An 8497-nucleotide genomic window follows, 5' to 3' on the forward strand; every position below is an offset into this window, starting at 1 on the left:
TCCCTCACTTCTCTCAAAATGATGAATATCTTGATCAAGGCACAAAAAATTAAATCTAAAAAAAAAATGACAAAAATGCAATAGAATAATTGAAATGCAAGTTAGGGAGTTATAATATTTACAAATGGTGGTTTAGGGAGGACTCCACCAAACTCTCATCCAATGTGAGATGTCAAGGGGGCATGTTCAAGGTGTTGTTGATGTTACTCAACACCTTGAAGAAGTAGTCGAAAGCTTGCTCATTATCATGATAAAGATCCTCAATAGATCTTTGCACTTGTTGTTCTCCATGATGGTCTTGGGTCATAGCATTACCAATATAGGGATTGAATATCCCTTCAAACTCATCATCCCAAAGACCGCATACTTCGTCTACTTGCTCACTAAAAAAGTCTTGAGTTGATAAAGACAACTCTCCTTCTTTCTTGTCATGGCCAATGAGGCCTTCCACTTCACTTGTCATGGGTGAGCTTTTCAAGCTCTCATTGTTGCAATTTCCTTGCTCTTTTGATGGGGTACCATCCACTTTCTTTCTCCATTGAAATTCCAACTTCTTCCTATCATCCTTCCGGCTATAGTGATCAACCATAAAACATGGCTCATGCAATCGGGGAGCTCTCATGGTCTTGTCAAGATTGAAAGTGATGGTTTCATCTCCCACTTCAAGGGTGAGCTCTCCATGCTTCACATCGATCACCGCTCCCGCGGTGTGCAATAAAGGTCTTCCTAAGATAATAGGAATGTTGGAGTCTTCTTCCATGTCAACAATAACGAAATCCCGCGGTGTGCAATAACGAAATCTTCCCATACCCCTAAAGGTGTCTTTGGCAATCTATCCGCCATTTGAAGCGTGGTGTTGGTGCATTTGAGTTCTCCCATTCCTAGCCTCTTGCTAACCGAATATGGCATGACACTAACACTTACCCCAAGGTCACATAAAGCTTTGTTGATTGTAGTTTCACCAATAGTGCATGGAGTGGAGAAACTTCCCGCATCCTTGAGCTTTGGAGGTGAACTCCCTTGAAGGATGGCACTACTCACCTTAGTGAAGGCAATAGTCTCAAACTTCCGGATTGATTTCTTCTTTATAAGGATGTCCTTCATGTACTTTGCATAGGCCGGAACGTGATTGATCAATTCCGTGAAAGGAATCGAGACTTCTAAATTCTTCACAATTTCCATGAATTTTCAAAGTTGGTCATCAAACTTAGGCTTAGCTTGAAGACTCGGGAATGGAAGTCTAATCACAATGGGCTCCTTCTCTTTGGCCTTTTCTTCATTTTTCTTTGAAACTTCTTGATTGGTGGGTTCTTCTTCCCTAGAGTTTTGCACAACTCTTTCCTTGTCACTAGCCTCTACAATTTCATCCTCAACTTGCTTATTTGGCCCTTCATATCTTGTACCACTCCTCAAGTGGATGGCACTAACCGTTTCATGTCTTGGGGGATTACTTTGAGGTGGTAATTGCCCCTTTGGCTTTGAGAGCTTGAAGATGCTAGTTGGGTCATTTGAGTTTCCAACATTTTTGTGTGGGCTAGGATGTTGTTGATGGTGATGTCTTTTGCTTGGCTATCTTTTTGCATTTGAGTGAAAAATTCTTGTTGATTCTTTTACATTTGGAGGACCGCTTTTTGAACATCAAAACCTTGGTCATTTTGTTGATTGTATGAAGTTTGATTTTGGTAACCTTGGTTTTGGTTGTAAAAGGGTCTTTGATTTTGGTTTCTCATTGGAGGTGGGGTGTATGTCGGTTGAGGGTTTTGAACATTTTGGCTTTTGTATGAGAGATTTGGATGGAATTTGGTGTTTTCATTGTAATAGTTGGAATAAGGGGTACCACTTTTGTATGCTTGAAAAGCATTCACTTGCTCATTTGTTCCCCTACATTCACTTTGGTCATGTCCCAAAGTTCCACAATTCTCACATATTCCACTTGGAATCGATGAAGATGTTACCATGGCATTAACATGTTGCTTTGGTGATTTTGAGGCTTCTTCAAGCTTAGCCATAGCCTTTTCAAACTTCAACTTGATGGTATCAATATGAACGCTAAGTTGAGCACCCAATTGAGTAATAGAGTCCACTTCATGCTTTCCTCCTCTAGTAGCCTTGCGAGGTCTACTATATTGTGAATTATGGACCGCCATTTCCTCAATCTTGTTCCAAGTTTGATTATCGTCAACTTCGATGAACATACCATTTGATCCCATGTTGAGAATGTTTCGGGAGTCTTCATAAAGACCATTCCAAAATTGTTGTACCAAGAACCACTCGCTAAGTCCATGATGAGGACATGAGTGGCAAGTTCCTTTGAATCGCTCCCAAGCTTCATACAAAGATTCTTCGTCCCTTTGCTTAAAACCCGTGATTTGAGCTCTTAGCATGTTAGTCTTTTCCGAAGGGTAGAACTTTTTGTAGAAAGCTAGAGCAACCTTCTTCCAAGAGTCAATTCCAAGAGTCAATTCCAAGAGTAGCCTTATCAAGGCTCTTTAACCATTGTTTCGCGGAACCAATTAGAGAGAAAGGAAATAAGACCCATCGAATTTGGTCTTGAGTCACTCCGGTTTGTGAAATCGCATCACAATAGTCACAAAAAGTCTCCATGTGAGAATGAGGGTCTTCACAAGGCATCCCCCCAAATTGGCTTCTTTCGACTAATTGGATAAATGCGGATTTTGCAATAAAATTTCCGGTTAAGTATTATGGTGTGGGAGTACCATTGGGTAGGTTCTCCTTGGTTGGTACGGAATGTGATGAAAACTTAGGCATTGTGGGTTGATTGTGTGGTTGATTTTGTGTTGGGTTCTCCTCACCTTCTCTTGCAAAAGGGTTGATGAACTCAATAGTATTTGGTTGAATATCTACAACCTCACCAATACCTCTCAAAGTATTTCTAGCAAGTCTTCTATTGGTTGTCAAAGTCCTTTCAATTTCGTGATCAATGGGTAACAAGTTACCTTGTGATCTTCTAGACATGCAAAATATCAAACAACTCGAAAACAATTAGAACAAACCTTAAGGAGTTTTACTTCCCCAAGGCAAAGAAAGACACAACTAATAACAATCAAAGAAAATAAAATCAAGTTAACACCGTCCCCGGCAACGGCGCCATTTTTGGTTGGTCCGCTTTGAGCTTAGATTTCGGTTACTTGTCGTTAGGAGAACCTAGACCAAAACAATATTTATAACTTCACAAACAACTCTACTACTAGTAAAGAGGCAAATAAAGGTCGGATCCCAAGGGACGGGTATTGATGTAGGATTTTCGATTGCAAGTAGTGGTGTCTAGGGGTGTCACAATTTGGGTTGAGATAAGAAGATCACTAAACTAAATAACAATAAAAGTAAACAAGCAAGATGACTAAAATGAGATGTAAACTATTGATTAAAAGCACTAGGGTGTCATGGGTTCATAGGGGATTCATGGGAATTGATCATACAAACATATTCTCAAATTATAAGCAAGCAATTATTGTTGTGATAGGATCGAGTTGGTTTATATCTTACAATCCTATGAAGGTTTGGGTCCCGGAGCCGAATCGATTAGATTGTACAACACCTACAAGTCGACTTAATCCTCCCTACTCAACTATATGCATGGTCTAATGAGACTCGAGTTGGTTTATGTCTTACAAGTCTCATTGAAAAGGTAAGTGATGGGTAAAAAATGCAAGGATTCATAGGCTCGCAATTCATCAAACATAACATGTGCATAAGTTGAGATCACAACAAGCAAGCAAATAAATTATGTGAACATATTAGATTAAGCATGAATCATTCCCCATGTTGGTTTCCCCTAATTCCCCATTAACCCTAGTTAAGGAAACTACTCACTCATTATCAAGTTTAACATGTTAACAAGGTTGTCAATCATATCAACAAAGCAAAACATGATGAATAAGTAAAGATGATTAACAATAATTAAAAAGGGATTAAGAGAATTATACCTAATGATGATTCCAAAATAATAAGCAAAGAATAATAGAAGTACTTGATGAATGATTGGAAGGTTGTCAATCCTCCAAATAAACCCAAATAATCTTCGATTACCCAAAATAAAGGATGAACAATAGAGAAATTAAGGAAATGAGATTTGTATTAATACTTGATTAAAAGTTGATTACAAGATTAAAGAGAGATTAGAATAATATAGACTACACTAAAGATTGATAAGAAGAACATGATAATCTAATTAGTATAATGGGGTATTTATAATGGGGATTAGGTGCACAAATTAGGGTTACTAAGGGCTTAAATGACGATTAAGTCCTTCAGAAAAGTTGAGGAAATGCTCCTCTCGAAGAAAGATGCGAGTCTCCTTTTTCCTAGTCTTTCGAAAATATGCGCATCCCGAGTAGAACAAGAAGAAGTCGGGCTGCACTAGAGAACAATCCGAGCGTCCAAAGGGTCGGGACGAGCGGATTGTGGAGCTGGTGGACGAGCGGCTTGGTGTGTGGGACGAGCGGATTCTGGAGCTCTTGGACGAGAGGCCTGGTGCTGGGACGCTCGGATTGTGGCTCTTGGACGAGCGGCCCGATGCTAGGACGAGCGGATTCCAGTCCAGTAAGCTTTTTCTTCTTTCCTTCTTTTCTTCTTCCAACAATCCTTCGGGATTTTGTCGGGGATGCAAGGATCTTCTTCATCATTGCCCATCTAATACATTATTTACAAAGGCCTTCTAGTCTTGTCTTTACTTTGATGCTTGGTCATTAGATTCGATCAATTAAGCTCTATTTTGCCACGAAAATGCAAGATTTGCACTCCTCTCCTACCAAGGGAACAAAACCTCAAAGAATATGCTAAACAAAGGACTAAAGATAGTAAATGACCCAAATATGCACTAAAAAGCATAGGAACGAGGCTAATTCGGGGACTAAATATGCTCAAATATTGGTCATATCACTTTACTGCATTTTTGTTATCACGTTTAATTTCTGTATGCATTGTTGTCCATTTTTATAAAAAACCAAAAATCTCATAAAAAAATATAAATTTTTTTTTTATAAAATTCAAAACATTTTCACGTTTATTTTTGCATTTAGGTTGAGTCAGAACGGTGGATTTCTATGATGAAATTGCACTATAATTTGTCCTTTGCTTAAGCCTTGCACAAACTAATATCTTTTAGCATTGTCTTATCGCATAATCTACGAGTTAATGTTAAAATACAGTGGAACAAATAGACTTGACCTGATAATTTTGGCAAACTACTTATAATTTCTAAGGTTTTAGAGCCTAATAACTGGTGTCATTTATGACCAGTTTCATGTAGGATTGTGATTAGTATATTCCTTGCATAACATGTTCATTATTTTGCACATTATGAAATTCAATTGTTTTTTGCCTGCATACATTCGGGTTAGTGGTTGGTGTCACATGCAGGGAGGCGCTTACATTCCCTTTCTTTCATTTTTATCCATTAACTCCACATTTAGCCAAATTTGACTTTTGACCCTTAACTACATCCCAAATTTAGCATGCCTTGTCAAGCTAGTTAGTGTGTGTTTTGCGGTATATATTTTATCGATCAAAGTTTGGTTCATACTATATCGTTCTGGAGTTGGTAGAAAAGAAAGAAGGAGGATGAGATGAAAAAAAAGAATTGAAAAAAAAAATGTCAATCAAAAGGAAACAAAAAACGTGAAAAAGAAGGAAAAGAAAAAAATAAAACAAATGAAGAAAGAAAAAATAAAGACTGAATATGTTGGTTTTTACTCCTATGTTTTATTTTGATCATTTGAGGAGTTGATTTTATTCGGTTTGGTGAGAGTTGATGTCAATTAAGGGCATTATATTGTGCTTAATTTTAATGGATGAGAAATGGATGTTGTCAGTTTGGTTCTGTTCAGGTACTAGCTTGGCCGCCTATACCCTCACATTTCCAAAAATATTTTGCCTTTTCTTACCCATTACCTCACTTTACCATATTTTTGTAAGCCCTCAGCTGTGACGGACCTTGTTTGGTTGGAATGTATGTACGATAGTTAGCATTGTCTATCATATTAGTTGCATGCAGGTTTATGTGGGTCGTAGTTTAAGTGAGCGACTATTTTTCTTCCTCTCTTACATTCATATGCTTACCCTTTGCTTCATGAGAGAAGAGTGACCCGTGAGAGTCCATCATTAAAGGTCTTGCAAGGTCGACGATTCAGCTTTTTTATAGACATCCTACAACTCGTTTGCATTTGACAGTTTTCGCTATAAGTGGTGCTTGCATTAAATTGGTTTAAGTGGACATTTGTAGCTAGCTCTGAGCTTTATTTTTCGTTCCAATAGTTTGTATTTAGTTTAGTCGAGGACGAGTAAAGGTTCGGTTTGGGGATATTTGATACGTGCATTTTATATAGTCTTTTTAAGCCTCTTATGCATGTATTTCTATGCTATCCTCGTAGTTTTATGCTACGAAATGCCCCGAATATTCTACTTTGATTTGTTTTGCTTTATTTGCAGGAATGGACCTGAAAATGGTGGAATCAATCCTTTTATCGTCTGTTTTGTATGCATTTGGAGGATGAGTGGATTTGGAGCGAAAATATTGCTGTTACGGGATGCGTGAAGTCATTTCGGAAGGTAAATCACCAAGTCAAGGTTGAAACTAACGACATAATGAGCTGACTGAGTCAAGATCATTCGATCGAAGGCTTTATTAGTCGATCGAGCACTTTTGGAGGATGAGAAGACTTGATCGAATACTTTATGTGCTCGATCGAGATGGGCTTTTTAATGGTTCCTCGATCCAGTGGTTTTTGCTGGATTCTGTTCGATCGAGCAGTTTTAAATGGCTCGATCGAGTAATTATCTAATAGGCTCGGGCTTCTTTAGTTTAATTTCATTTTCTAGGTTTAATAATTGTCTTTCCTATAAATAGGAAAGACGACATTAGGTTTTGGGACCACTGGATACATCATAATATACGTTACTTTTCTCCCTTTCTCAATGGAACATTGTTTTTCTCTCTATTTTCCGGATCTTATTCTGTAAATTTCTCCTTCCCTTACTCTCTTTATTTAATGCTTATTATTCTTCTATCCCTTGTTCTTGCTCTTTTCTTATTTATGTCAAGCTAAATATCCTGCTAGGGTTTAGGGGAGTCAATGGATTGTTGTTAATTGCTAATTAGGTTATGGATCTTTCGCTGTCGTTATGTCTGTGTTGTTAATCACTGCAATTAACTGTAACTAGCTATTTGAATCGATTAATTTTGCTTATTTAACCTTGGTAAGCCTTGACCTAGACCGGAAGGTTGGAAGGGGTGAGACCCGCAGTGAACAATATGATTCTTTAGTGTGGGCGGAAGCTAAGCTAATAGTATTTTAGGGCGAATTGAGACCGGAAGGAGATATTCGTTGCCCCTTAGACTGACACATGCGACCGATCTGCGACCTTAGCTGCAATTAACCGATATTTATTGATGACCGGATGATACTAATTTTCTCTTTCTCTTATTAATTCATCTTATCCTTTTCTCTTGCCTTTAATCTTGATTAGTTTAGAAAACAAATTACAAAACCCCCAACTATGACCGTAGACAGAACGAGTTGACAAGTAGATAGTAACCGCCTCCCTGTGGAGATCGACCCTACTTACCACTGACTTCTGTTAGTTGTACTTAGGTATTTATTTTTGGTACCTGACGACGCTATCATCCACCTCCAACGCACCGATGTCAGGGACACGCCTACAACACCGCATCACAACTAGGTACTCAGAACCCGTCTGTGGTATCGGGGCCGAGAGTAACTCGGATCCCCTGCCAGACGCCGTGTCTCAACCACACGGGTCCCTCAAAACTCAAGTCCTCAATGTGCACATCCCTCTTGGAGTCGGAAGCTCCAAGAGGCGACTCAAGCGCAAGACGATCTCCCAACCGTCTTACGTCTCCTCTACAACCATGTCTCACAACCAACACCAATTCCAACCATTCTCCAAGAACCAATGCCACATAGAACGACGATTACCAACAAGTAACATGCTTTTCAAATGTACAATTCATGACATATAACAATTGCTTAATTCATCAATCTCACCCTTTTTACCAATGTCTGATAAACATGTTATAATACAAGTTATTACCAATAGAAGACTAACAATGCTTACTCAACTTTCCATATATATGAATATTGCCGAACAATATCATACCATCAAACCCTAATTACCATTATTCATGTTATAATGCAACTACCATGTCATTAATGCTAATTAATGCACAAACAAACATTCATATTATTAAAGCTAAGTAGGGAAACCCTACCTCTTTCTAGTCTTCAATAAATCAACCAACCAAGCTAGAAGGACTCCTCAAAGAAATCTCTTCCTACACAATTTATGACTACTATTACTACTAATTACTACAACAACAATAATACTAAAAATATTAATTAACCACTAATTACCCCATTAATTTATTCATAAACCTAATTAATTAGTCATAAACCTAATTAATTATAAGACCATACACCAGAGGAATAAGGTCTACAAAATAAGAAGAGAGAATAAA

General features: G+C 38.1%; 1 non-coding gene across 1 annotated transcript; it reads left to right on the top strand.

Annotated features, from left to right (window-relative positions):
* The first annotated feature begins 2277 nt into the window (after window positions 1-2277).
* On the top strand, window positions 2278-2384 carry LOC141597615 (small nucleolar RNA R71). Its single transcript, XR_012522840.1, has one exon. It is a non-coding gene; the product is annotated as a small nucleolar RNA R71 (small nucleolar RNA).
* The last annotated feature ends 6113 nt before the right edge of the window (window positions 2385-8497 follow it).

The sequence above is a fragment of the Silene latifolia genome, chromosome 8, assembly GCF_048544455.1.
Source record: "Silene latifolia isolate original U9 population chromosome 8, ASM4854445v1, whole genome shotgun sequence".
NCBI lineage: Eukaryota > Viridiplantae > Streptophyta > Magnoliopsida > Caryophyllales > Caryophyllaceae > Silene > Silene latifolia.